Here is a 27,678-nt window from a genome sequence, read left to right on the forward strand (position 1 = left end):
TTTTTCAGCAATGGTGTATAATTTCCAGTGTGCCAGTCTTGGCATCCTATTAAATCTATTCGAAATTGTTTTATTAATGTTGATATTATTAAAAGGGAATTGTTTTTTAAATTCCTTTTCTGATTATTACTTGCTGGTGTATACAGATAAAACTATGTAATCATTTATTTTTATCAGTTTGGAAAACTTAACAGTTCATTTAAACTTTTGGTGACAATCCATCACTACATTAGGTTACTTATTCTTGTTTTGGCTTTTGAGAGCTACTTCCATTGTCTCTTGTTTTCATTTAACATTTCTCTTTGTGGGTTTCTTCGCTTTGTATTATTTCTTTACTTTCTCACACTTTAAGATTATTCTGGCTCATGTGGTTACTGTCTTAGTCCTAGTCTCAGTCATTTCTTCAAAGAGCTTCTGTTCTTTTAAAAAAAAATTTATTTTTGGCTATGCTGAGTCTTTGTGGCTGCATTCGGGGTTTCTCTAGTTGCAGTGAGCACAGGTTTGCTGTGCCTGGGCTTCTCATTGCAATGGCTCCTCTTGTTCCAGAGCCTGGGCTCTAGAGCCTGCAGGCTTCAGCAGTTGTGGCACCTAGGCTTAGTTTCCCCTGGGCATGTGGAATCTTCTAGGACCAGGGATTGAACCGGTGTTCCCTGCATTGGTAGGCAGATTCTTTACCACTGGACCACCAGGGAAGTTTCCTGTTCCCCTTTTATTAGAGAATGATATTAAAAACAGACATGTAGGACCTAATGTACTCAGCTGACATTTAAACCTAATGGAAATATATACATGCATTCCAGCTTATCATTAAAAGTATTCAGCTAGAGGTAATTTATGATGATGTCTCCAACCTGATCCACTGTGACATGGATATTGTGATCTTTTTGTTTATCTGTAACTTCCCATTCCAGTGGTAAGAAGCCTGGCTTCCACCACTTGTCATGGATTGTATTCAGTGCTTGTTCCATGTGATTATTGGTACAGTAGTTTCAGTACTGTTAGCTCCTGTTACCCTTGGGAAAGAATTCAGAGTGCACTGTTAATCTCTGGTATAGATTGCCTTTGACCAGCAGATTATGTTCATTTCCAAAGTTTACTTTTGTCAACCTATGCCGTCCTTGCCACCAACAAAGAGTGAGTTTTTTCCATGCATTTCTGAGTCATTTAGACTCTGCTGCATTCTGTGTTCCATTCTGTGACACTCTCATATCCTAAATAACTAAATTTGAATAGATTATGATTTACTAACTGAGGTCTAAAGATCTATGGGTTTACACAAATGCACAGTGGTAGATATTCATCTGTAACGTCAGTTCAGTTCAGTCACTCAGTCGTGTCTGACTGTTTGCGACCCCATGGACTGCAGCCTGCCAAGCTTCCCTGTCCATCACCAACTCCCGAAGCTTACTCAAACTCACGTCCATGGAGTCGGTGATGCCATCCAATCATCTCATCTGTAATGTATCAGATGGAATATTGAACCTCCTATCTCATAATCTTTTTCTAAGTCTGTTTTGCCTTTTTCAGAATGTCGTATGAATGGGGTCATTAGTGTGTAGACTGGATTCTTTCACTTAGCAATATACATATAAGATTCAGCCATGGATTTTTCTTGGTTTGACGGTTCATTCCGTTATATTTCCGAATACTATTCATGTGTACTGGAGGAAAAATAATGTTCCCTTTATATTTCTCTTTTCCTCATTGAGACCTTCCCCCACAGTGAAAGGCAGATGAACTGGAGGAAAACAGAAGCTTATTACCACGCGTACCCCCTATATGCTTGTAAGGTACCTAGGAAAACCTGAAATGGCCCAAGCCTGTAACTTATGTGCTATCTTTAGCTAAGAACAAAAGAAAGATATTGGGTGGGGGGTGGGGGATGGAACGATTTGGGAGGTTTGGAGGCAAAGCACAGTAAACAAGGGTCTGGATATTATGCAGATTTACATCCAGGCCATCTCCATGGACTAGCTTCTCTTAAGACTTAGTTATCCTTCCATTTCTGGTACACACGTGGAGACAGCCTTACAAGTGAAGATTTCCCTAATAAATGTAAATTTAATTCCTAAAAGGACATTTTCAAACATTCTCCTGGATCTGCTGTTTTTTAAATGTCAGTCCAGAATGATCCTGATGTCAAAAAGACACAACTTGGGGTGGCATATTCTGCTCCCCTTGATGTATATGTGCCCTAATTTGCTTATGAATTCATCTACAGAGGAACATTCTGATGTCTTTCAGTTTTTATCCATTTTTTAACCCAGAATAGAGCTACTGTGCATTATTTTATGCTAGTTTTTGTTTGAACAGTTTTTCAAAGCTGTTGTCTAAATACAAGAGGTGTAGTATTGCATCCTAAGATGAGTCTGTTTAGCTTTGGAAAAAACTGTCAGACTGTCTTCCAAAGGTGGCTGTGCACGCATCCCACCAGGATCTTGAGTAGGTTTTTTTTATGGTTGTTTACTATCAGAGTACCCTTTGTGGCCAGGTGTCTGTTTCAGTCTTTACCAATTATTAACGGGTTTGTTTGCTCTAGAGTTCTTGGTATAATTTGAGTACAAATTATCAGATATGCATTGTTTTAAAAAAAGTATTAATGTTTGGCCGTGCTGGGTCTTCGTTGTGTGGGCTTTTGTCTAGTTACGGCGAGCAGGGGCTGTGCTAGTTGTGGTGCGTGGGCTTCTCACTGTGGCTCCTGTTGTTGTGGGACACAGGCTCTGGGGCTCATGGGCTCAGTAGTTGCAGCTTCCGGGATCTAGAACACAGGCTCAGTGGTTGCGGTGCGTGGGCTTAGCTGCTCCACAGCATGGACAGGGATCCAACCTATGTCTTCTGTATTGGCATGAAGATTCCTTAATACTCAGCCACCAGGGAAGCCCTCAGCCTTGTTTCAGATTCTAGTTTGCCACACCCGTATCTGGTGAGAGAGGCCAGTATCAAGAGGCCTGGGAGCTGGGAGTGCTCAGCCACAGTTCTCGCTGTGCCATCGAAAGCTTTGGGGCCTTTGGTGAGCGCCTCAACTTTTCTGGCACTGCTTCCTCTCTTCAAAAATGCCCTGCTGTTGGACTGTAGCCTGCCATGCTCCTCTGTCCATGGGAGTGCCCAGACAAGAATACTGGAGTGTGTGCCATTTCCTTCTGCACAGATACACATTTGGAAGATATTTTCTCCTGGTTTGTGGTTTTGATGCAGGAAGGGGGTACCCCTTCCCCGGCCTGAGAGCAGGCTCTTGTCTGACACTTGGAAATGAATTGTCCGAGGAGACATGTGCTGTCAAAGCAAGAGACGTTATAGGGAAGGGCTGCCGGGATGGAGGGCAGGAGGGTGAGGGAAGCTGAGAGAACTGCTCTGCCACGTGGCTCACAGTCTCAGGTTTTATGGGCACTGGGTTAGTTTCTGGTTTGTCTCTGGCCAGTCATTCTGAACTGGGGTCCTTCCTGGTGGCATATGCATCACTCATCCAAGGTGGATTCTGCAAGGAGGACCCTGGGAGGTTGGTAAGACCTGCGGATTGGAGTCTCCTATCTCCTTTGACCTTTCCTGAATTCTGGTTGGTGGTGGCTTGTTAGTTCCTTGTTCTTACCCAGGACCTCCTGTTGTAAGACGACTCCTGCAAGTGGTTTCTCTGGTGACCGGCAAGGATGGGTGGGTGGTTTTGGTTAGTGGTTCCCCTAACACTTTGTCCTTTGGTTTTCTTGAGTAAGGGAGTGAATGTATACATTTTAAAAAGTCAGTGTTTTAATTAATTTATTGAAAACATTTTGTATATTGGATTTTTTGTTGTGTTTTAGAAGTCATCACCAGACTCAAGGCCATGTATATCTTTTGTTGTTTTCTAAAATGTTTATAGTTTTTAATTGAAATGTGGTGTCAGTTGCAAAGTTTGTGTTTATGTTACTTTCATTACATATGGTTTTTATTCAATTGTTCCCTGGGCATGTGTTGAGAAGTGTCATGGGATTTCTGGCTCTGTTTCCGTTGGGGCTTCCAGTCTGAGTGCTTACTGCACAGCTGCTTCTGAGTGAGCCCTCTGGAGTCTGTGAGCACAGGACTGCCAGCTCATCTCTGGCGGCCCGAAGTGGGAGAGAGTTACGGTTAGGGTTAGGGTTAGGGTTAGGGTTTAGGGTTAGGGTTAGGGTCAGGGTCAGGGTCAGGGCTAGGGTTAGGGCTAGGGCTAGGGCTAGGGCTAGGGCTTGGGCTAGGGCTAGGGTTAGGGTTAGGGTTAGGGGTTAGGGTTAGGGTTAGGGGTTAGGGTTAGGGTTAGGGTTAGGGTTGGGGTTGGGGTTAGGGTTGGGGTTAGGGTTAGGGTTAGGGTTAGGGGTTAGGGTAAGGGTTAGGGTTAGGGTTAGGGTTAGGGATAGGGTTAGGGTTAGGGTCAGGGTCAGGGTCAGGGGTTAGGTTTAGGGGTTAGGGTTAGGGTTAGGGTTAGGGTTAGGGTTAAGGTTATGGTTAGGTCTAGGGCTAGGGCTAGGGCTAGGGCTAGGGTTATGGGTTAGGGTTAGGGTTAGGGTTAGGGTTAGTGTTAGGGTTCGCAAACCCCGTCCCCCCGACACCCCGCACCCCCGGCCCCGAGGGTTAGGGTTAGGGTTAGGGTTATGGTTAGGGTTAGGGTTAGGGTTCGCGTACCCCGTCTCCCCGACACCAGGCACCCCCACCCTCGAGGCCGGGTTAGGGTTAGGGTTAGGGTTCGCGCACCCCGTCTCCCCGACACCACGCACCCCCACCCTCGAGGCCGGGTTAGGGTTAGGGTTAGGGTTAGGGTTCGCGCACTCCCCCGCCACCCCCGGCCAGGCTAGGGTTAGGGTTGGGCTAGGGCTAGGCCAGGCCAGGCCAGGGCCAGGCCAGGCCAGGGCAGGCAGGGCAGGGGCAGGCCAGGGCCAGGGCCAGGCCAGGGCCAGGGCCAGGGCCAGGCCAGGCCAGGCCAGGCCAGGCCAGGCCAGGCCAGGCCAGGCCAGGCCAGGCCAGGCCAGGCCAGGCCAGGCCAGGCCAGGCCAGGCCAGGGCAGGCCAGGCCAGGCCAGGCCAGGCCAGGCCAGGGCCAGGGCCAGGCCAGGGCCAGGCCAGGCCAGGCCAGGCCAGGCCAGGCCAGGCCAGGCCAGGGCCAGGCCAGGCCAGGCCAGGCCAGGCCAGGGCCAGGCCAGGGCCAGGCCAGGGCCAGGCCAGGGCCAGGCCCCAGGCCAGGCCAGGGCCAGGGCCAGGCCAGGGCCAGGCCAGGGCCAGGCCAGGCCAGGGCCAGGCCAGGCCAGGCCAGGGCCAGGGCCAGGGCCAGGCCAGGCCAGGCCAGGGCCAGGCCAGGCCAGGGCCAGGCCAGGCCAGGCCAGGGCCAGGCCAGGCCAGGCCAGGCCAGGGCCAGGGCCAGGCCAGGCCAGGCCAGGCCAGGCCAGGCCAGGCCAGGCCAGGCCAGGGGCCAGGCCAGGCCAGGCCAGGGCCAGGCCAGGCCAGGCCAGGCCAGGCCAGGCCAGGCCAGGCCAGGCCAGGCCAGGGCCAGGCCAGGCCAGGCCAGGGCCAGGGCCAGGCCAGGCCAGGCCAGGCCAGGGCCAGGCCAGGCCAGGCCAGGCCAGGCCAGGGCCAGGCCAGGCCAGGCCAGGGCCAGGCCAGGCCAGGCCAGGCCAGGCCAGGCCAGGCCAGGGCCAGGCCAGGCCAGGCCAGGCCAGGCCAGGCCAGGGCAGGCTAGGCCAGGCCAGGCCAGGGCCAGGCCAGGCCAGGCCAGGCCAGGGCCAGGCCAGGCCAGGCCAGGGCCAGGCCAGGCCAGGCCAGGCCAGGCCAGGCCAGGGCCAGGCCAGGCCAGGCCAGGCCAGGCCAGGCCAGGGCCAGGCCAGGCCAGGGCCAGGCCAGGGCCAGGGCCAGGCCAGGCCAGGGCCAGGGCCAGGCCAGGCCAGGCCAGGGCCAGGCCAGGGCCAGGCCAGGCCAGGCCAGGCCAGGCCAGGCCAGGCCAGGCCAGGCCAGGCCAGGCCAGGGCCAGGGCCAGGCCAGGCCAGGCCAGGCCAGGCCAGGCCAGGCCAGGGCCAGGCCAGGGCCAGGCCAGGCCAGGGCCAGGCCAGGGCCAGGCCAGGCCAGGCCAGGCCAGGCCAGGCCAGGCCAGGGCCAGGCCAGGGCCAGGCCAGGGCCAGGCCAGGCCAGGTCAGGCCAGGCCAGGGTCAGGGCCAGGCCAGGGTTAGGCCAGGGCTAGGCTAGGCCAGGTTAGGGTTAGGTCAGGCCAGGGTCAGGGCCAGGCCAGGTCAGGGTCAGGGTCAGGTCAGGGCCAGGGTCAGGTTAGGCCAGGCCAGGGCCAGGCCAGGCCAGGCCAGGCCAGGCCAGGGCCAGGCCAGGGCCAGGCCAGGCCAGGCCAGGCCAGGCCAGGGCCAGGCCAGGCCAGGCCAGGCCAGGCCAGGCCAGGCCAGGCCAGGCCAGGCCAGGGCCAGGCCAGGCCAGGCCAGGCCAGGCCAGGCCAGGCCAGGCCAGGCCAGGCCAGGCCAGGCCAGGCCAGGGCCAGGGCCAGGCCAGGCCAGGCCAGGCCAGGGCCAGGGCCAGGCCAGGGCCAGGCCAGGGCCAGGCCAGGCCAGGCCAGGCCAGGCCAGGGCCAGGCCAGGCCAGGGCCAGGCCAGGCCAGGCCAGGCCAGGCCAGGCCAGGCCAGGCCAGGCCAGGCCAGGCCAGGCCAGGCCAGGGCCAGGCCAGGCCAGGCCAGGCCAGGCCAGGCCAGGGCCAGGCCAGGCCAGGCCAGGCCAGGGCCAGGCCAGGGCCAGGCCAGGCCAGGCCAGGCCAGGCCAGGCCAGGCCAGGCCAGGGCCAGGCCAGGCCAGGCCAGGCCAGGCCAGGCCAGGCCAGGGCCAGGCCAGGGCCAGGGCCAGGCCAGGCCAGGCCAGGCCAGGGCCAGGGCCAGGCCAGGCCAGGCCAGGCCAGGCCAGGCCAGGCCAGGCCAGGCCAGGCCAGGCCAGGCCAGGCCAGGGCCAGGCCAGGCCAGGCCAGGGCCAGGCCAGGCCAGGCCAGGCCAGGCCAGGCCAGGCCAGGGCCAGGCCAGGGCCAGGCCAGGCCAGGGCCAGGCCAGGCCAGGCCAGGCCAGGCCAGGCCAGGCCAGGCCAGGGCCAGGCCAGGCCAGGCCAGGCCAGGCCAGGCCAGGCCAGGCCAGGCCAGGCCAGGCCAGGGCCAGGCCAGGCCAGGCCAGGCCAGGCCAGGCCAGGCCAGGCCAGGCCAGGCCAGGCCAGGCCAGGCCAGGCCAGGCCAGGCCAGGCCAGGCCAGGCCAGGCCAGGGCCAGGCCAGGCCAGGCCAGGCCAGGGCCAGGCCAGGCCAGGCCAGGCCAGGCCAGGCCAGGCCAGGGCCAGGCCAGGCCAGGCCAGGCCAGGCCAGGCCAGGCCAGGCCAGGGCCAGGCCAGGGCCAGGCCAGGGCCAGGCCAGGCCAGGCCAGGGCCAGGCCAGGCCAGGCCAGGCCAGGCCAGGCCAGGCCAGGCCAGGCCAGGCCAGGGCCAGGCCAGGCCAGGCCAGGCCAGGCCAGGGCCAGGCCAGGGCCAGGCCAGGCCAGGCCAGGCCAGGCCAGGCCAGGGCCAGGCCAGGCCAGGCCAGGCCAGGCCAGGCCAGGCCAGGCCAGGCCAGGGCCAGGGCCAGGCCAGGCCAGGCCAGGCCAGGCCAGGCCAGGGCCAGGCCAGGCCAGGCCAGGCCAGGCCAGGCCAGGCCAGGCCAGGCCAGGCCAGGCCAGGCCAGGCCAGGGCCAGGGCCAGGCCAGGCCAGGCCAGGCCAGGCCAGGCCAGGCCAGGCCAGGCCAGGCCAGGCCAGGCCAGGCCAGGGCCAGGCCAGGCCAGGCCAGGCCAGGGCCAGGCCAGGCCAGGCCAGGCCAGGGCCAGGCCAGGCCAGGGCCAGGCCAGGGCCAGGCCAGGCCAGGCCAGGCCAGGCCAGGCCAGGCCAGGCCAGGCCAGGCCAGGCCAGGGCCAGGCCAGGCCAGGCCAGGCCAGGCCAGGCCAGGCCAGGCCAGGCCAGGGCCAGGGCCAGGCCAGGGCCAGGGCCAGGCCAGGCCAGGCCAGGCCAGGCCAGGCCAGGCCAGGCCAGGCCAGGCCAGGGCCAGGCCAGGCCAGGCCAGGCCAGGCCAGGCCAGGCCAGGCCAGGGCCAGGGCCAGGCCAGGCCAGGCCAGGCCAGGCCAGGCCAGGCCAGGCCAGGCCAGGGCCAGGCCAGGCCAGGCCAGGCCAGGCCAGGCCAGGGCCAGGCCAGGCCAGGCCAGGCCAGGCCAGGCCAGGCCAGGGCCAGGCCAGGCCAGGCCAGGCCAGGCCAGGGCCAGGCCAGGCCAGGCCAGGCCAGGCCAGGCCAGGCCAGGGCCAGGGCCAGGCCAGGCCAGGCCAGGCCAGGCCAGGCCAGGCCAGGCCAGGCCAGGGCCAGGCCAGGGCCAGGCCAGGGCCAGGCCAGGCCAGGCCAGGCCAGGCCAGGCCAGGGCCAGGCCAGGCCAGGCCAGGCCAGGCCAGGCCAGGCCAGGCCAGGCCAGGCCAGGCCAGGCCAGGGCCAGGCCAGGCCAGGCCAGGGCCAGGGCCAGGCCAGGCCAGGCCAGGCCAGGCCAGGCCAGGCCAGGCCAGGGCCAGGCCAGGCCAGGCCAGGCCAGGCCAGGCCAGGCCAGGCCAGGCCAGGCCAGGCCAGGCCAGGGCCAGGCCAGGCCAGGCCAGGCCAGGCCAGGGCCAGGCCAGGCCAGGCCAGGCCAGGCCAGGCCAGGCCAGGCCAGGCCAGGCCAGGCCAGGCCAGGGCCAGGCCAGGCCAGGCCAGGCCAGGCCAGGCCAGGCCAGGCCAGGCCAGGCCAGGCCAGGCCAGGGCCAGGCCAGGCCAGGCCAGGCCAGGCCAGGCCAGGCCAGGCCAGGCCAGGCCAGGCCAGGCCAGGCCAGGCCAGGCCAGGCCAGGCCAGGGCCAGGCCAGGCCAGGCCAGGCCAGGCCAGGCCAGGGCCAGGCCAGGCCAGGCCAGGCCAGGCCAGGGCCAGGCCAGGCCAGGCCAGGCCAGGCCAGGCCAGGCCAGGCCAGGCCAGGCCAGGCCAGGCCAGGCCAGGCCAGGGCCAGGCCAGGCCAGGCCAGGCCAGGCCAGGCCAGGCCAGGCCAGGCCAGGCCAGGCCAGGCCAGGCCAGGCCAGGCCAGGCCAGGCCAGGCCAGGCCAGGCCAGGCCAGGCCAGGGCCAGGGCCAGGCCAGGCCAGGCCAGGCCAGGCCAGGCCAGGCCAGGCCAGGGCCAGGCCAGGCCAGGCCAGGCCAGGCCAGGCCAGGCCAGGCCAGGCCAGGCCAGGGCCAGGCCAGGCCAGGCCAGGCCAGGCCAGGCCAGGCCAGGCCAGGCCAGGCCAGGCCAGGCCAGGCCAGGCCAGGCCAGGGCCAGGCCAGGCCAGGGCCAGGCCAGGCCAGGCCAGGCCAGGCCAGGCCAGGCCAGGCCAGGGCCAGGCCAGGCCAGGCCAGGCCAGGCCAGGCCAGGCCAGGCCAGGCCAGGGCCAGGCCAGGCCAGGCCAGGCCAGGGCCAGGGCCAGGCCAGGCCAGGCCAGGGCCAGGCCAGGCCAGGCCAGGCCAGGCCAGGCCAGGGCCAGGCCAGGCCAGGCCAGGCCAGGCCAGGCCAGGCCAGGCCAGGCCAGGGCCAGGCCAGGCCAGGGCCAGGCCAGGCCAGGCCAGGCCAGGCCAGGCCAGGCCAGGCCAGGCCAGGCCAGGCCAGGCCAGGCCAGGCCAGGCCAGGCCAGGCCAGGGCCAGGCCAGGGCCAGGCCAGGCCAGGCCAGGCCAGGGCCAGGCCAGGCCAGGCCAGGCCAGGCCAGGCCAGGCCAGGGCCAGGCCAGGCCAGGCCAGGCCAGGCCAGGCCAGGCCAGGCCAGGCCAGGCCAGGCCAGGCCAGGCCAGGCCAGGCCAGGCCAGGCCAGGCCAGGCCAGGCCAGGCCAGGGCCAGGCCAGGCCAGGCCAGGCCAGGCCAGGCCAGGCCAGGCCAGGCCAGGGCCAGGCCAGGCCAGGCCAGGCCAGGCCAGGCCAGGCCAGGCCAGGGCCAGGCCAGGCCAGGCCAGGCCAGGCCAGGCCAGGCCAGGCCAGGCCAGGGCCAGGCCAGGCCAGGCCAGGGCCAGGCCAGGGCCAGGCCAGGCCAGGCCAGGCCAGGCCAGGCCAGGCCAGGGCCAGGCCAGGCCAGGCCAGGCCAGGCCAGGCCAGGCCAGGCCAGGCCAGGCCAGGCCAGGGCCAGGGCCAGGCCAGGCCAGGCCAGGCCAGGCCAGGCCAGGCCAGGCCAGGCCAGGCCAGGCCAGGGCCAGGCCAGGGCCAGGGCCAGGCCAGGCCAGGCCAGGCCAGGCCAGGCCAGGCCAGGGCCAGGCCAGGCCAGGCCAGGCCAGGCCAGGCCAGGCCAGGGCCAGGCCAGGCCAGGCCAGGCCAGGCCAGGCCAGGCCAGGCCAGGCCAGGGCCAGGGCCAGGCCAGGCCAGGCCAGGCCAGGCCAGGCCAGGCCAGGCCAGGCCAGGGCCAGGGCCAGGCCAGGCCAGGCCAGGCCAGGCCAGGCCAGGCCAGGCCAGGGCCAGGCCAGGCCAGGCCAGGCCAGGCCAGGCCAGGCCAGGCCAGGCCAGGCCAGGCCAGGCCAGGGCCAGGCCAGGCCAGGCCAGGCCAGGCCAGGCCAGGCCAGGCCAGGCCAGGCCAGGCCAGGCCAGGCCAGGCCAGGCCAGGCCAGGCCAGGCCAGGCCAGGCCAGGCCAGGCCAGGCCAGGCCAGGCCAGGCCAGGCCAGGCCAGGGCCAGGGCCAGGCCAGGCCAGGCCAGGCCAGGCCAGGCCAGGCCAGGCCAGGCCAGGCCAGGCCAGGGCCAGGCCAGGCCAGGCCAGGCCAGGCCAGGCCAGGGCCAGGCCAGGCCAGGCCAGGCCAGGCCAGGCCAGGCCAGGCCAGGCCAGGCCAGGCCAGGCCAGGCCAGGCCAGGCCAGGCCAGGCCAGGCCAGGCCAGGCCAGGCCAGGCCAGGCCAGGCCAGGCCAGGCCAGGCCAGGCCAGGCCAGGCCAGGCCAGGCCAGGCCAGGCCAGGCCAGGCCAGGCCAGGCCAGGCCAGGCCAGGCCAGGCCAGGCCAGGCCAGGGCCAGGCCAGGCCAGGCCAGGGCCAGGCCAGGCCAGGCCAGGCCAGGGCCAGGCCAGGCCAGGCCAGGCCAGGCCAGGCCAGGCCAGGCCAGGCCAGGCCAGGCCAGGCCAGGCCAGGCCAGGCCAGGCCAGGCCAGGCCAGGCCAGGCCAGGCCAGGCCAGGCCAGGGCCAGGCCAGGCCAGGCCAGGCCAGGCCAGGCCAGGCCAGGCCAGGCCAGGCCAGGCCAGGCCAGGCCAGGCCAGGCCAGGCCAGGCCAGGCCAGGCCAGGCCAGGCCAGGCCAGGCCAGGCCAGGCCAGGCCAGGCCAGGCCAGGCCAGGCCAGGCCAGGCCAGGCCAGGCCAGGCCAGGCCAGGCCAGGCCAGGCCAGGCCAGGCCAGGCCAGGCCAGGCCAGGCCAGGCCAGGCCAGGCCAGGCCAGGCCAGGCCAGGCCAGGCCAGGCCAGGCCAGGCCAGGCCAGGCCAGGCCAGGCCAGGGCCAGGCCAGGCCAGGCCAGGCCAGGCCAGGCCAGGCCAGGCCAGGCCAGGCCAGGCCAGGCCAGGCCAGGCCAGGCCAGGCCAGGCCAGGCCAGGCCAGGCCAGGCCAGGCCAGGCCAGGCCAGGCCAGGCCAGGCCAGGCCAGGCCAGGCCAGGCCAGGCCAGGCCAGGCCAGGCCAGGCCAGGCCAGGCCAGGCCAGGCCAGGCCAGGCCAGGCCAGGCCAGGCCAGGCCAGGCCAGGCCAGGCCAGGCCAGGCCAGGCCAGGCCAGGCCAGGCCAGGGCCAGGCCAGGCCAGGCCAGGCCAGGGCCAGGCCAGGCCAGGCCAGGCCAGGCCAGGCCAGGCCAGGCCAGGCCAGGCCAGGGCCAGGCCAGGCCAGGCCAGGCCAGGCCAGGCCAGGCCAGGCCAGGCCAGGCCAGGCCAGGCCAGGCCAGGCCAGGCCAGGCCAGGCCAGGCCAGGCCAGGCCAGGCCAGGCCAGGCCAGGCCAGGGCCAGGCCAGGCCAGGCCAGGCCAGGCCAGGCCAGGCCAGGCCAGGGCCAGGCCAGGCCAGGCCAGGCCAGGCCAGGGCCAGGCCAGGGCCAGGCCAGGCCAGGCCAGGCCAGGCCAGGCCAGGCCAGGCCAGGCCAGGCCAGGCCAGGCCAGGCCAGGCCAGGCCAGGCCAGGCCAGGCCAGGCCAGGCCAGGCCAGGCCAGGCCAGGCCAGGCCAGGCCAGGCCAGGCCAGGCCAGGCCAGGCCAGGGCCAGGCCAGGCCAGGCCAGGCCAGGCCAGGCCAGGCCAGGCCAGGCCAGGCCAGGGCCAGGCCAGGGCCAGGCCAGGCCAGGCCAGGCCAGGGCCAGGCCAGGCCAGGCCAGGCCAGGCCAGGCCAGGCCAGGCCAGGCCAGGCCAGGCCAGGCCAGGCCAGGCCAGGCCAGGCCAGGCCAGGCCAGGCCAGGCCAGGGCCAGGCCAGGCCAGGCCAGGCCAGGCCAGGCCAGGCCAGGCCAGGCCAGGCCAGGCCAGGCCAGGCCAGGCCAGGCCAGGCCAGGCCAGGCCAGGGCCAGGCCAGGCCAGGCCAGGCCAGGCCAGGCCAGGGCCAGGCCAGGCCAGGCCAGGCCAGGCCAGGCCAGGGCCAGGCCAGGCCAGGCCAGGCCAGGCCAGGCCAGGCCAGGCCAGGCCAGGCCAGGCCAGGCCAGGCCAGGCCAGGCCAGGCCAGGCCAGGCCAGGCCAGGCCAGGCCAGGCCAGGCCAGGCCAGGCCAGGCCAGGCCAGGCCAGGCCAGGCCAGGCCAGGGCCAGGCCAGGCCAGGCCAGGCCAGGCCAGGCCAGGCCAGGCCAGGCCAGGCCAGGCCAGGCCAGGCCAGGCCAGGCCAGGCCAGGGCCAGGCCAGGCCAGGCCAGGCCAGGCCAGGCCAGGCCAGGCCAGGCCAGGCCAGGCCAGGCCAGGCCAGGCCAGGCCAGGCCAGGCCAGGCCAGGCCAGGCCAGGCCAGGCCAGGCCAGGGCCAGGCCAGGCCAGGCCAGGCCAGGCCAGGCCAGGCCAGGCCAGGCCAGGCCAGGCCAGGCCAGGCCAGGCCAGGCCAGGCCAGGCCAGGCCAGGCCAGGCCAGGCCAGGCCAGGCCAGGCCAGGCCAGGCCAGGCCAGGCCAGGCCAGGCCAGGCCAGGCCAGGCCAGGCCAGGCCAGGCCAGGCCAGGCCAGGCCAGGCCAGGCCAGGCCAGGCCAGGCCAGGCCAGGCCAGGCCAGGCCAGGCCAGGCCAGGCCAGGCCAGGCCAGGCCAGGCCAGGCCAGGCCAGGCCAGGCCAGGCCAGGCCAGGCCAGGCCAGGCCAGGCCAGGCCAGGCCAGGCCAGGCCAGGCCAGGCCAGGCCAGGCCAGGCCAGGCCAGGCCAGGCCAGGCCAGGCCAGGCCAGGCCAGGCCAGGCCAGGCCAGGCCAGGCCAGGCCAGGCCAGGCCAGGCCAGGCCAGGCCAGGCCAGGCCAGGCCAGGCCAGGCCAGGCCAGGCCAGGCCAGGCCAGGCCAGGCCAGGCCAGGCCAGGCCAGGCCAGGCCAGGCCAGGCCAGGCCAGGCCAGGCCAGGCCAGGCCAGGCCAGGCCAGGCCAGGCCAGGCCAGGCCAGGCCAGGCCAGGCCAGGCCAGGCCAGGCCAGGCCAGGGCCAGGCCAGGCCAGGCCAGGCCAGGCCAGGCCAGGCCAGGCCAGGCCAGGCCAGGCCAGGCCAGGCCAGGCCAGGCCAGGCCAGGCCAGGCCAGGCCAGGCCAGGCCAGGCCAGGGCCAGGCCAGGCCAGGCCAGGCCAGGCCAGGCCAGGCCAGGCCAGGCCAGGCCAGGCCAGGCCAGGCCAGGCCAGGCCAGGCCAGGCCAGGCCAGGCCAGGCCAGGCCAGGCCAGGCCAGGCCAGGCCAGGCCAGGCCAGGCCAGGCCAGGCCAGGCCAGGCCAGGCCAGGCCAGGCCAGGCCAGGCCAGGCCAGGCCAGGCCAGGCCAGGCCAGGCCAGGCCAGGCCAGGCCAGGCCAGGCCAGGCCAGGCCAGGCCAGGCCAGGCCAGGCCAGGCCAGGCCAGGCCAGGCCAGGCCAGGCCAGGCCAGGCCAGGCCAGGCCAGGCCAGGCCAGGCCAGGCCAGGCCAGGCCAGGCCAGGCCAGGCCAGGCCAGGCCAGGCCAGGCCAGGCCAGGCCAGGCCAGGCCAGGCCAGGCCAGGCCAGGCCAGGCCAGGCCAGGCCAGGCCAGGCCAGGCCAGGCCAGGCCAGGCCAGGCCAGGCCAGGCCAGGCCAGGCCAGGCCAGGCCAGGCCAGGCCAGGCCAGGCCAGGCCAGGCCAGGCCAGGCCAGGCCAGGGCCAGGCCAGGCCAGGCCAGGCCAGGCCAGGCCAGGCCAGGCCAGGGCCAGGCCAGGCCAGGCCAGGCCAGGCCAGGCCAGGCCAGGCCAGGCCAGGCCAGGCCAGGCCAGGCCAGGCCAGGCCAGGCCAGGCCAGGCCAGGCCAGGGCCAGGCCAGGCCAGGCCAGGCCAGGCCAGGCCAGGCCAGGCCAGGCCAGGCCAGGCCAGGCCAGGCCAGGCCAGGCCAGGCCAGGCCAGGCCAGGCCAGGCCAGGCCAGGCCAGGCCAGGCCAGGCCAGGCCAGGGCCAGGCCAGGCCAGGCCAGGCCAGGCCAGGCCAGGCCAGGCCAGGCCAGGCCAGGCCAGGCCAGGCCAGGCCAGGCCAGGCCAGGCCAGGGCCAGGCCAGGCCAGGCCAGGCCAGGCCAGGCCAGGCCAGGCCAGGCCAGGCCAGGCCAGGCCAGGCCAGGCCAGGCCAGGCCAGGCCAGGCCAGGCCAGGCCAGGCCAGGCCAGGCCAGGCCAGGCCAGGCCAGGGCCAGGCCAGGGCCAGGGCCAGGCCAGGCCAGGCCAGGCCAGGCCAGGCCAGGCCAGGCCAGGCCAGGGCCAGGCCAGGCCAGGCCAGGCCAGGCCAGGCCAGGCCAGGCCAGGCCAGGCCAGGCCAGGCCAGGCCAGGCCAGGCCAGGCCAGGCCAGGCCAGGCCAGGCCAGGCCAGGCCAGGCCAGGCCAGGCCAGGCCAGGCCAGGCCAGGCCAGGCCAGGGCCAGGCCAGGCCAGGCCAGGCCAGGCCAGGCCAGGCCAGGCCAGGCCAGGCCAGGCCAGGCCAGGCCAGGCCAGGGCCAGGCCAGGCCAGGCCAGGCCAGGCCAGGCCAGGCCAGGCCAGGCCAGGCCAGGCCAGGCCAGGCCAGGCCAGGCCAGGCCAGGCCAGGCCAGGCCAGGCCAGGCCAGGCCAGGCCAGGCCAGGCCAGGCCAGGCCAGGCCAGGCCAGGCCAGGCCAGGCCAGGCCAGGCCAGGCCAGGCCAGGCCAGGGCCAGGCCAGGGCCAGGCCAGGCCAGGGCCAGGCCAGGCCAGGCCAGGCCAGGCCAGGCCAGGCCAGGCCAGGCCAGGCCAGGCCAGGCCAGGCCAGGGCCAGGCCAGGCCAGGGCCAGGCCAGGCCAGGCCAGGCCAGGCCAGGCCAGGCCAGGCCAGGCCAGGCCAGGCCAGGGCCAGGCCAGGGCCAGGCCAGGCCAGGCCAGGCCAGGCCAGGCCAGGCCAGGCCAGGCCAGGCCAGGCCAGGGCCAGGCCAGGCCAGGCCAGGCCAGGCCAGGCCAGGCCAGGCCAGGCCAGGCCAGGCCAGGCCAGGCCAGGCCAGGCCAGGGCCAGGCCAGGCCAGGCCAGGCCAGGCCAGGGCCAGGCCAGGCCAGGCCAGGCCAGGCCAGGCCAGGCCAGGCCAGGCCAGGCCAGGCCAGGCCAGGCCAGGCCAGGCCAGGCCAGGCCAGGCCAGGCCAGGCCAGGCCAGGCCAGGCCAGGCCAGGCCAGGCCAGGGCCAGGCCAGGCCAGGCCAGGCCAGGCCAGGCCAGGCCAGGCCAGGCCAGGCCAGGCCAGGGCCAGGCCAGGCCAGGCCAGGCCAGGCCAGGCCAGGCCAGGCCAGGCCAGGCCAGGCCAGGCCAGGCCAGGCCAGGCCAGGCCAGGCCAGGCCAGGCCAGGCCAGGCCAGGCCAGGCCAGGGCCAGGCCAGGCCAGGCCAGGCCAGGGCCAGGCCAGGCCAGGCCAGGCCAGGCCAGGCCAGGCCAGGGCCAGGGCCAGGCCAGGCCAGGCCAGGCCAGGCCAGGCCAGGCCAGGCCAGGCCAGGCCAGGCCAGGCCAGGCCAGGCCAGGCCAGGCCAGGCCAGGCCAGGCCAGGCCAGGCCAGGCCAGGCCAGGCCAGGCCAGGCCAGGCCAGGCCAGGCCAGGCCAGGCCAGGCCAGGCCAGGCCAGGCCAGGCCAGGCCAGGCCAGGCCAGGCCAGGCCAGGCCAGGCCAGGCCAGGCCAGGGCCAGGCCAGGCCAGGCCAGGCCAGGCCAGGCCAGGCCAGGCCAGGCCAGGCCAGGCCAGGCCAGGCCAGGCCAGGCCAGGCCAGGCCAGGCCAGGCCAGGCCAGGGCCAGGCCAGGCCAGGCCAGGCCAGGCCAGGCCAGGCCAGGCCAGGCCAGGCCAGGCCAGGCCAGGCCAGGCCAGGCCAGGCCAGGCCAGGCCAGGCCAGGCCAGGCCAGGCCAGGCCAGGCCAGGCCAGGCCAGGCCAGGCCAGGCCAGGCCAGGCCAGGCCAGGCCAGGCCAGGCCAGGCCAGGCCAGGCCAGGCCAGGCCAGGCCAGGCCAGGCCAGGCCAGGCCAGGCCAGGCCAGGCCAGGCCAGGCCAGGCCAGGCCAGGCCAGGGCCAGGCCAGGCCAGGCCAGGCCAGGCCAGGCCAGGCCAGGCCAGGCCAGGCCAGGCCAGGCCAGGCCAGGCCAGGCCAGGCCAGGCCAGGCCAGGCCAGGCCAGGCCAGGCCAGGCCAGGCCAGGCCAGGGCCAGGCCAGGCCAGGGCCAGGCCAGGCCAGGCCAGGCCAGGCCAGGCCAGGGCCAGGCCAGGCCAGGCCAGGCCAGGCCAGGCCAGGCCAGGCCAGGCCAGGCCAGGCCAGGCCAGGCCAGGCCAGGCCAGGCCAGGCCAGGCCAGGCCAGGCCAGGCCAGGCCAGGCCAGGCCAGGGCCAGGCCAGGGCCAGGCCAGGCCAGGCCAGGCCAGGCCAGGCCAGGCCAGGCCAGGCCAGGCCAGGCCAGGCCAGGCCAGGCCAGGGCCAGGCCAGGCCAGGCCAGGCCAGGCCAGGCCAGGCCAGGCCAGGCCAGGCCAGGCCAGGCCAGGCCAGGCCAGGCCAGGCCAGGCCAGGCCAGGGCCAGGCCAGGCCAGGCCAGGCCAGGCCAGGCCAGGCCAGGCCAGGCCAGGGCCAGGCCAGGGCCAGGCCAGGCCAGGCCAGGCCAGGCCAGGCCAGGGCCAGGCCAGGCCAGGCCAGGCCAGGCCAGGCCAGGCCAGGGCCAGGCCAGGCCAGGCCAGGCCAGGGCCAGGCCAGGCCAGGGCCAGGCCAGGCCAGGCCAGGGCCAGGCCAGGCCAGGCCAGGCCAGGCCAGGCCAGGCCAGGCCAGGCCAGGCCAGGCCAGGCCAGGCCAGGCCAGGCCAGGCCAGGCCAGGCCAGGCCAGGCCAGGCCAGGGCCAGGCCAGGCCAGGCCAGGCCAGGCCAGGCCAGGCCAGGCCAGGCCAGGGCCAGGCCAGGGCCAGGCCAGGCCAGGCCAGGCCAGGCCAGGCCAGGCCAGGCCAGGCCAGGCCAGGGCCAGGCCAGGCCAGGCCAGGCCAGGCCAGGCCAGGCCAGGCCAGGCCAGGCCAGGCCAGGCCAGGCCAGGCCAGGCCAGGCCAGGCCAGGCCAGGCCAGGCCAGGCCAGGCCAGGCCAGGCCAGGCCAGGCCAGGCCAGGCCAGGCCAGGCCAGGCCAGGCCAGGCCAGGCCAGGCCAGGCCAGGCCAGGCCAGGCCAGGCCAGGCCAGGCCAGGCCAGGCCAGGCCAGGCCAGGCCAGGCCAGGCCAGGCCAGGCCAGGCCAGGCCAGGCCAGGCCAGGCCAGGCCAGGCCAGGCCAGGCCAGGCCAGGCCAGGCCAGGCCAGGCCAGGCCAGGCCAGGCCAGGCCAGGCCAGGCCAGGCCAGGCCAGGCCAGGCCAGGCCAGGCCAGGCCAGGCCAGGCCAGGCCAGGCCAGGCCAGGCCAGGCCAGGCCAGGCCAGGCCAGGCCAGGCCAGGCCAGGCCAGGCCAGGCCAGGCCAGGCCAGGCCAGGCCAGGCCAGGCCAGGCCAGGGCCAGGCCAGGCCAGGCCAGGCCAGGCCAGGCCAGGCCAGGCCAGGCCAGGCCAGGCCAGGCCAGGCCAGGCCAGGCCAGGCCAGGCCAGGGCCAGGCCAGGCCAGGGCCAGGCCAGGCCAGGTCAGGCCAGGCCAGGCCAGGCCAGGCCAGGCCAGGCCAGGCCAGGCCAGGCCAGGCCAGGCCAGGCCAGGCCAGGCCAGGCCAGGCCAGGCCAGGCCAGGCCAGGCCAGGCCAGGCCAGGCCAGGCCAGGCCAGGCCAGGCCAGGCCAGGCCAGGCCAGGGCCAGGCCAGGCCAGGCCAGGCCAGGCCAGGCCAGGCCAGGCCAGGCCAGGCCAGGCCAGGCCAGGCCAGGCCAGGCCAGGCCAGGCCAGGCCAGGCCAGGCCAGGCCAGGCCAGGGCCAGGGCCAGGCCAGGCCAGGCCAGGCCAGGCCAGGCCAGGCCAGGCCAGGCCAGGCCAGGCCAGGCCAGGCCAGGCCAGGCCAGGCCAGGGCCAGGCCAGGCCAGGGCCAGGCCAGGCCAGGCCAGGCCAGGCCAGGGCCAGGCCAGGCCAGGCCAGGCCAGGCCAGGGCCAGGCCAGGCCAGGCCAGGCCAGGCCAGGCCAGGCCAGGCCAGGCCAGGCCAGGCCAGGCCAGGCCAGGCCAGGCCAGGCCAGGCCAGGGCCAGGCCAGGCCAGGCCAGGCCAGGCCAGGGCCAGGCCAGGCCAGGCCAGGCCAGGCCAGGCCAGGCCAGGCCAGGCCAGGCCAGGCCAGGCCAGGCCAGGCCAGGCCAGGCCAGGCCAGGCCAGGCCAGGCCAGGCTAGGCCAGGCCAGGCCAGGCCAGGCCAGGCCAGGCCAGGCCAGGCCAGGCCAGGCCAGGCCAGGCCAGGCCAGGGCCAGGCCAGGATAGGCCAGGCCAGGCCAGGCCAGGGCCAGGCCAGGCCAGGCCAGGCCAGGCCAGGCCAGGCCAGGGCCAGGCCAGGCCAGGCCAGGCCAGGCCAGGCCAGGCCAGGCCAGGCCAGGCCAGGCCAGGCCAGGCCAGGCCAGGCCAGGCCAGGCCAGGCCAGGCCAGGCCAGGCCAGGCCAGGCCAGGCCAGGCCAGGCCAGGCCAGGCCAGGCCAGGCCAGGCCAGGCCAGGCCAGGCCAGGCCAGGCCAGGCCAGGCCAGGCCAGGCCAGGCCAGGCCAGGCCAGGCCAGGCCAGGCCAGGCCAGGCCAGGGCCAGGCCAGGCCAGGGCCAGGGCCAGGCCAGGCCAGGCCAGGGCCAGGCCAGGCCAGGCCAGGCCAGGCCAGGCCAGGCCAGGCCAGGCCAGGCCAGGCCAGGCCAGGCCAGGCCAGGGCCAGGCCAGGCCAGGCCAGGCCAGGCCAGGCCAGGCCAGGCCAGGCCAGGCCAGGCCAGGCCAGGCCAGGCCAGGCCAGGCCAGGCCAGGGCCAGGCCAGGGCCAGGCCAGGCCAGGCCAGGCCAGGCCAGGCCAGGCCAGGCCAGGCCAGGCCAGGCCAGGGCCAGGCCAGGGCCAGGCCAGGCCAGGCCAGGCCAGGCCAGGCCAGGGCCAGGCCAGGCCAGGGCCAGGCCAGGCCAGGCCAGGCCAGGCCAGGCCAGGCCAGGCCAGGCCAGGCCAGGCCAGGCCAGGCCAGGCCAGGCCAGGCCAGGCCAGGCCAGGCCAGGCCAGGCCAGGCCAGGCCAGGGCCAGGCCAGGCCAGGGCCAGGCCAGGCCAGGCCAGGCCAGGCCAGGCCAGGCCAGGCCAGGCCAGGCCAGGCCAGGGCCAGGGCCAGGCCAGGCCAGGCCAGGGCCAGGCCAGGCCAGGCCAGGCCAGGCCAGGCCAGGCCAGGCCAGGCCAGGCCAGGCCAGGGCCAGGCCAGGCCAGGCCAGGCCAGGCCAGGCCAGGGCCAGGCCAGGCCAGGCCAGGCCAGGCCAGGCCAGGCCAGGGCCAGGCCAGGCCAGGCCAGGCCAGGCCAGGGCCAGGCCAGGCCAGGCCAGGCCAGGCCAGGGCCAGGCCAGGCCAGGCCAGGCCAGGCCAGGCCAGGCCAGGCCAGGGCCAGGCCAGGCCAGGCCAGGCCAGGCCAGGCCAGGGCCAGGCCAGGGCCAGGCCAGGCCAGGCCAGGGCCAGGCCAGGCCAGGCCAGGCCAGGCCAGGCCAGGCCAGGCCAGGGCCAGGCCAGGCCAGGCCAGGCCAGGCCAGGGCCAGGCCAGGCCAGGGCCAGGCCAGGCCAGGCCAGGCCAGGGCCAGGCCAGGCCAGGCCAGGCCAGGCCAGGGCCAGGCCAGGCCAGGGCCAGGCCAGGCCAGGGCCAGGCCAGGCCAGGCCAGGCCAGGCCAGGCCAGGCCAGGGCCAGGCCAGGCCAGGCCAGGCCAGGGCCAGGGCCAGGCCAGGCCAGGCCAGGCCAGGCCAGGGCCAGGGCCAGGCCAGGCCAGGCCAGGGCCAGGCCAGGCCAGGCCAGGCCAGGCCAGGCCAGGGCCAGGGCCAGGCCAGGCCAGGCCAGGCCAGGCCAGGCCAGGCCAGGCCAGGCCAGGCCAGGCCAGGCCAGGCCAGGCCAGGGCCAGGCCAGGCCAGGCCAGGCCAGGCCAGGCCAGGCCAGGCCAGGGCCAGGCCAGGGCCAGGCCAGGCCAGGCCAGGCCAGGCCAGGCCAGGCCAGGCCAGGCCAGGCCAGGGCCAGGCCAGGGCCAGGCCAGGCCAGGCCAGGCCAGGCCAGGCCAGGGCCAGGCCAGGGCCAGGCCAGGCCAGGCCAGGGCCAGGCCAGGCCAGGGCCAGGCCAGGCCAGGCCAGGCCAGGCCAGGCCAGGCCAGGCCAGGCCAGGCCAGGGCCAGGCCAGGCCAGGCCAGGGCCAGGCCAGGCCAGGCCAGGGCCAGGCCAGGGCCAGGCCAGGCCAGGCCAGGCCAGGCCAGGCCAGGCCAGGCCAGGCCAGGCCAGGCCAGGCCAGGCCAGGCCAGGCCAGGCCAGGCCAGCCAGCCAGGGCCAGGCCAGGCCAGGGCCAGGCCAGGGCCAGGCCAGGGCCAGGCCAGGGCCAGGCCAGGCCAGGCCAGGCCAGGCCAGGGCCAGGCCAGGCCAGGCCAGGCCAGGCCAGGCCAGGGCCAGGCCAGGCCAGGCCAGGCCAGGCCAGGCCAGGCCAGGCCAGGCCAGGCCAGGCCAGGCCAGGCCAGGCCAGGCCAGGCCAGGCCAGGCCAGGCCAGGGCCAGGGCCAGGCCAGGCCAGGGCCAGGCCAGGGCCAGGCCAGGCCAGGCCAGGCCAGGCCAGGCCAGGCCAGGGCCAGGGCCAGGCCAGGCCAGGCCAGGGCCAGGCCAGGCCAGGCCAGGCCAGGCCAGGCCAGGCCAGGCCAGGCCAGGCCAGGGCCAGGCCAGGCCAGGCCAGGGCCAGGCCAGGCCAGGCCAGGCCAGGCCAGGCCAGGCCAGGCCAGGCCAGGCCAGGCCAGGCCAGGCCAGGCCAGGCCAGGCCAGGCCAGGCCAGGCCAGGCCAGGCCAGGGCCAGGCCAGGCCAGGGCCAGGCCAGGGCCAGGCCAGGCCAGGCCAGGCCAGGCCAGGCCAGGCCAGGCCAGGGCCAGGCCAGGCCAGGCCAGGCCAGGCCAGGCCAGGGCCAGGCCAGGCCAGGGCCAGGCCAGGCCAGGCCAGGCCAGGCCAGGCTAGGCTAGGCCAGGCCAGGCCAGGCCAGGCCAGGGCCAGGCCAGGCCAGGCCAGGCCAGGGTCAGGCCAGGGCCAGGCCAGGGCAGGGCCAGGCCAGGCCAGCCGTGCCAGGGCCAGGCCAGGGCCAGGCCAGGGCCAGGGCCAGGCCAGGGCCAGGCCAGGCCAGGCCAGGCCAGGCCAGCCAGGCCAGGCCAGGCCAGGCCAGGCCAGGGCCAGGCCAGGCCAGGCCAGGCCAGGCCAGGGCCAGGCCAGGCCAGGCCAGGCCAGGCCAGGCCAGGCCAGGCCAGGCCAGCCAGGCCAGGCCAGGCCAGGCCAGGCCAGGCCAGGCCAGGGCCAGGCCAGGCCAGGCCAGGCCAGGCCAGCCAGGCCAGGCCAGGCCAGGCCAGGCCAGGGCCAGGCCAGGCCAGGCCAGGCCAGGCCAGGCCAGGGCCAGGGCCAGGCCAGGCCAGGGCCAGGCCAGGGCCAGGCCAGGCCAGGCCAGGCCAGGCCAGGCCAGGCCAGGCCCAGCCAGGCCAGGCCAGGCCACCAGGCCAGGCCAGGCCAGGCCAGGGCCAGGGCCAGGCCAGGCCAGGCCAGGCCACAGGCCAGGCCAGGCCAGGCCAGGCCAGGCCAGGGCCAGGCCAGGCCAGGCCAGGCCAGGCCAGGCCAGGCCAGGCCAGGCCAGGCCAGGGCCAGGCCAGGGCCAGGCCAGGCCAGGCCAGGCCAGGCCAGGCCAGGCCAGGCCAGGGCCAGGCCAGGCCAGGCCAGGCCAGGGCCAGGCCAGGCCAGGGCCAGGCCAGGGCCAGGGCCAGGGCCAGCCGGCTCAGGCAGGCTCAGGGCCAGGGCCAGGCCAGGGCTGTGGCCAGGGCCAGGCCAGGGCCAGGCCAGGGCCAGGCCAGCTAGGCCAGGCCAGGGCCAGGCCAGGCCAGGGCCAGGGCCAGGGCCAGGCTGCAGTCAGGGCCAGGGCCAGGCCAGGGCCAGGCCAGGCCAGGCCAGGGCCAGGGCCAGGGCCAGGGCCAGGCCAGGCCAGGCCAGGCTCCAGGCCAGGCCAGGCCAGGGCCAGGCCAGGCCAGGCCAGGCCAGGCCAGGGCCAGGGCCAGGCCAGGGCCAGGGCCAGGCCAGGGCCAGGGCCAGGCCAGGCCAGGCCAGGCCAGGCCAGGGCCAGGGCCAGGCCAGGGCCAGGGCCAGGGCCAGGGCCAGGCCAGGGCCAGGCCAGGCCAGGGCCAGGCCAGGGCCAGGGCCAGGCCAGGGCCAGGGCCAGGCCAGGCCAGGGCCAGGGCCAGGGCCAGGGCCAGGGCCAGGGCCAGGGCCAGGGCCAGGGCCAGGGCCAGGGCCAGGCCAGGCCAGGCCAGGCCAGGCCAGGCCAGGCCAGGGCCAGGCCAGGCCAGGGCCAGGGCCAGGGCCAGGCCAGGGCCAGGGCCAGGCCAGGCCAGGCCAGGGCCAGGGCCAGGCCAGGCCAGGGCCAGGCCAGGCCAGGCCAGGGCCAGGCCAGGCCAGGGCCAGGGCCAGGGCCAGGGCCAGGGCCAGGCCAGGCCAGGGCCAGGGCCAGGCCAGGCCAGGCCAGGGCCAGGCCAGGGCCAGGCCAGGGCCAGGGCCAGGGCCAGGCCAGGGCCAGGCCAGGCCAGGCCAGGGCCAGGGCCAGGGCCAGGGCCAGGGCCAGGGCCAGGCCAGGGCCAGGGCCAGGCCAGGCCAGGCCAGGGCCAGGCCAGGGCCAGGCCAGGGCCAGGCCAGGCCAGGGCCAGGGCCAGGCCAGGCCAGGGCCAGGCCAGGGCCAGGCCAGGCCAGGCCAGGCCAGGCCAGGCCAGGGCCAGGCCAGGCCAGGCCAGGCCAGGCCAGGGCCAGGCCAGGCCAGGCCAGGGCCAGGCCAGGCCAGGCCAGGCCAGGCCAGGGCCAGGGCCAGGCCAGGGCCAGGCCAGGCCAGGGCCAGGCCAGGGCCAGGCCAGGCCAGGCCAGGCCAGGCCAGGCCAGGCCAGGCCAGGCCAGGCCAGGCCAGGGCCAGGCCAGGGCCAGGGCCAGGGCCAGGCCAGGGCCAGGCCAGGCCAGGCCAGGCCAGGCCAGGCCAGGCCAGGCCAGGCCAGGGCCAGGCCAGGCCAGGCCAGGGCCAGGCCAGGCCAGGGCCAGGCCAGGCCAGGGCCAGGGCCAGGCCAGGGCCAGGCCAGGCCAGGCCAGGGCCAGGCCAGGGCCAGGGCCAGGGCCAGGGCCAGGCCAGGCCAGGCCAGGGCCAGGGCCAGGCCAGGCCAGGCCAGGGCCAGGCCAGGGCCAGGCCAGGGCCAGGCCAGGGCCAGGCCAGGCCAGGGCCAGGCCAGGGCCAGGGCCAGGCCAGGGCCAGGCCAGGCCAGGCCAGGCCAGGCCAGGCCAGGGCCAGGGCCCAGGCCAGGCCAGGCCAGGGCCAGGGCCAGGGCCAGGCCAGGCCAGGCCAGGGCCAGGCCAGGGCCAGGCCAGGCCAGGCCAGGCCAGGCCAGGCCAGGCCAGGCCAGGGCCAGGCCAGGGCCAGGCCAGGCCAGGCCAGGGCCAGGCCAGGCCAGGGCCAGGGCCAGGCCAGGGCCAGGCCAGGCCAGGCCAGGGCCAGGCCAGGCCAGGCCAGGCCAGGGCCAGGGCCAGGGCCAGGGCCAGGCCAGGGCCAGGCCAGGGCCAGGCCAGGCCAGGCCAGGGCCAGGCCAGGCCAGGGCCAGGCCAGGCCAGGGCCAGGGCCAGGGCCAGGCCAGGGCCAGGGCCAGGCCAGGGCCAGGGCCAGGCCAGGCCAGGGCCAGGGCCAGGCCAGGGCCAGGGCCAGGGCCAGGGCCAGGGCCAGGCCAGGGCCAGGGCCAGGGCCAGGCCAGGCCAGGCCAGGGCCAGGGCCAGGGCCAGGGCCAGGGCCAGGGCCAGGGCCAGGCCAGGCCAGGCCAGGGCCAGGGCCAGGCCAGGGCCAGGCCAGGGCCAGGGCCAGGGCCAGGGCCAGGCCAGGCCAGGGCCAGGCCAGGCCAGGCCAGGCCAGGGCCAGGCCAGGGCCAGGGCCAGGCCAGGCCAGGGCCAGGCCAGGGCCAGGGCCAGGGCCAGGGCCAGGCCAGGCCAGGGCCAGGCCAGGCCAGGCCAGGGCCAGGCCAGGCCAGGCCAGGCCAGGCCAGGGCCAGGGCCAGGGCCAGGCCAGGCCAGGCCAGGCCAGGGCCAGGGCCAGGGCCAGGGCCAGGGCCAGGCCAGGCCAGGCCAGGCCAGGGCCAGGCCAGGCCAGGCCAGGGCCAGGGCCAGGCCAGGCCAGGGCCAGGCCAGGGCCAGGGCCAGGGCCAGGCCAGGGCCAGGGCCAGGCCAGGGCCAGGCCAGGGCCAGGCCAGGGCCAGGCCAGGCCAGGCCAGGCCAGGCCAGGCCAGGGCCAGGGCCAGGGCCAGGGCCAGGGCCAGGGCCAGGCCAGGGCCAGGGCCAGGCCAGGGCCAGGGCCAGGCCAGGCCAGGGCCAGGGCCAGGCCAGGGCCAGGCCAGGCCAGGGCCAGGCCAGGGCCAGGCCAGGGCCAGGGCCAGGCCAGGGCCAGGCCAGGGCCAGGGCCAGGGCCAGGGCCAGGGCCAGGGCCAGGCCAGGCCAGGCCAGGCCAGGGCCAGGGCCAGGGCCAGGCCAGGCCAGGCCAGGCCAGGCCAGGCCAGGGCCAGGCCAGGGCCAGGGCCAGGGCCAGGGCCAGGGCCAGGGCCAGGCCAGGGCCAGGGCCAGGCCAGGCCAGGGCCAGGGCCAGGCCAGGGCCAGGCCAGGCCAGGCCAGGCCAGGGCCAGGGCCAGGCCAGGGCCAGGCCAGGCCAGGCCAGGCCAGGGCCAGGCCAGGGCCAGGCCAGGCCAGGCCAGGCCAGGGCCAGGCCAGGCCAGGGCCAGGCCAGGCCAGGCCAGGGCCAGGGCCAGGGCCAGGCCAGGGCCAGGCCAGGCCAGGGCCAGGGCCAGGCCAGGCCAGGCCAGGGCCAGGGCCAGGCCAGCCAGGCCAGGGCCAGGGCCAGGGCCAGGGCCAGGCCAGGGCCAGGCCAGGGCCAGGGCCAGGCCAGGGCCAGGCCAGGGCCAGGGCCAGGCCAGGCCAGGCCAGGGCCAGGCCAGGCCAGGGCCAGGGCCAGGCCAGGCCAGGCCAGGCCAGGGCCAGGCCAGGGCCAGGCCAGGCCAGGCCAGGGCCAGGGCCAGGCCAGGCCAGGCCAGGGCCAGGGCCAGGGCCAGGGCCAGGCCAGGGCCAGGCCAGGCCAGGGCCAGGGCCAGGGCCAGGGCCAGGGCCAGGCCAGGGCCAGGCCAGGGCCAGGGCCAGGCCAGGCCAGGGCCAGGGCCAGGGCCAGGGCCAGGCCAGGGCCAGGCCAGGCCAGGCCAGGCCAGGCCAGGCCAGGCCAGGCCAGGCCAGGGCCAGGCCAGGGCCAGGGCCAGGCCAGGCCAGGCCAGGGCCAGGCCAGGCCAGGGCCAGGCCAGGCCAGGGCCAGGCCAGGCCAGGCCAGGCCAGGCCAGGGCCAGGCCAGGCCAGGCCAGGGCCAGGGCCAGGGCCAGGCCAGGGCCAGGCCAGGCCAGGCCAGGCCAGGGCCAGGGCCAGGCCAGGCCAGGGCCAGGGCCAGGGCCAGGCCAGGGCCAGGGCCAGGCCAGGCCAGGCCAGGCCAGGCCAGGGCCAGGCCAGGGCCAGGGCCAGGGCCAGGGCCAGGGCCAGGGCCAGGGCCAGGGCCAGGGCCAGGGCCAGGGCCAGGCCAGGGCCAGGGCCAGGGCCAGGGCCAGGCCAGGCCAGGCCAGGCCAGGGCCAGGGCCAGGCCAGGCCAGGGCCAGGCCAGGGCCAGGGCCAGGCCAGGGCCAGGCCAGGGCCAGGCCAGGCCAGGGCCAGGCCAGGGCCAGGGCCAGGCCAGGCCAGGGCCAGGGCCAGGGCCAGGCCAGGCCAGGCCAGGCCAGGGCCAGGCCAGGGCCAGGCCAGGCCAGGCCAGGGCCAGGCCAGGCCAGGCCAGGGCCAGGGCCAGGGCCAGGGCCAGGCCAGGGCCAGGGCCAGGGCCAGGGCCAGGGCCAGGGCCAGGGCCAGGCCAGGGCCAGGGCCAGGCCAGGGCCAGGCCAGGGCCAGCCAGCCAGGCCAGGGCCAGGCCAGGCCAGGCCAGGCCAGGCCAGGCCAGGCCAGGGCCAGGCCAGGCCAGGGCCAGGCCAGGCCAGGGCCAGGGCCAGGCCAGGGCCAGGCCAGGGCCAGGGCCAGGGCCAGGGCCAGGGCCAGGGCCAGGGCCAGGGCCAGGCCAGGGCCAGGGCCAGGGCCAGGCCAGGGCCAGGGCCAGGGCCAGGCCAGGCCAGGCCAGGCCAGGCCAGGCCAGGCCAGGGCCAGGCCAGGCCAGGCCAGGCCAGGCCAGGCCAGGCCAGGCCAGGCCAGGGCCAGGGCCAGGCCAGGCCAGGGCCAGGCCAGGCCAGGGCCAGGCCAGGGCCAGGCCAGGCCAGGCCAGGGCCAGGGCCAGGGCCAGGGCCAGGCCAGGCCAGGCCAGGCCAGGGCCAGGCCAGGGCCAGGGCCAGGGCCAGGCCAGGCCAGGCCAGGGCCAGGGCCAGGGCCAGGCCAGGCCAGGCCAGGCCAGGGCCAGGGCCAGGGCCAGGCCAGGCCAGGGCCAGGGCCAGGGCCAGGGCCAGGGCCAGGGCCAGGCCAGGGCCAGGCCAGGCCAGGCCAGGGCCAGGGCCAGGCCAGGCCAGGCCAGGCCAGGCCAGGGCCAGGGCCAGGGCCAGGGCCAGGGCCAGGCCAGGCCAGGGCCAGGGCCAGGCCAGGGCCAGGCCAGGCCAGGCCAGGGCCAGGCCAGGCCAGGCCAGGGCCAGGCCAGGGCCAGGGCCAGGGCCAGGCCAGGGCCAGGCCAGGGCCAGGCCAGGGCCAGGGCCAGGCCAGGCCAGGGCCAGGCCAGGGCCAGGGCCAGGCCAGGGCCAGGGCCAGGGCCAGGGCCAGGGCCAGGGCCAGGGCCAGGGCCAGGCCAGGCCAGGGCCAGGCCAGGCCAGGCCAGGCCAGGCCAGGGCCAGGGCCAGGGCCAGGGCCAGGCCAGGCCAGGGCCAGGGCCAGGGCCAGGGCCAGGGCCAGGGCCAGGGCCAGGGCCAGGGCCAGGGCCAGGGCCAGGGCCAGGGCCAGGCCAG

Source organism: Bos javanicus, chromosome 6 (genome assembly GCF_032452875.1).
Source record: "Bos javanicus breed banteng chromosome 6, ARS-OSU_banteng_1.0, whole genome shotgun sequence".
In the NCBI taxonomy this organism is placed as follows: domain Eukaryota; kingdom Metazoa; phylum Chordata; class Mammalia; order Artiodactyla; family Bovidae; genus Bos; species Bos javanicus.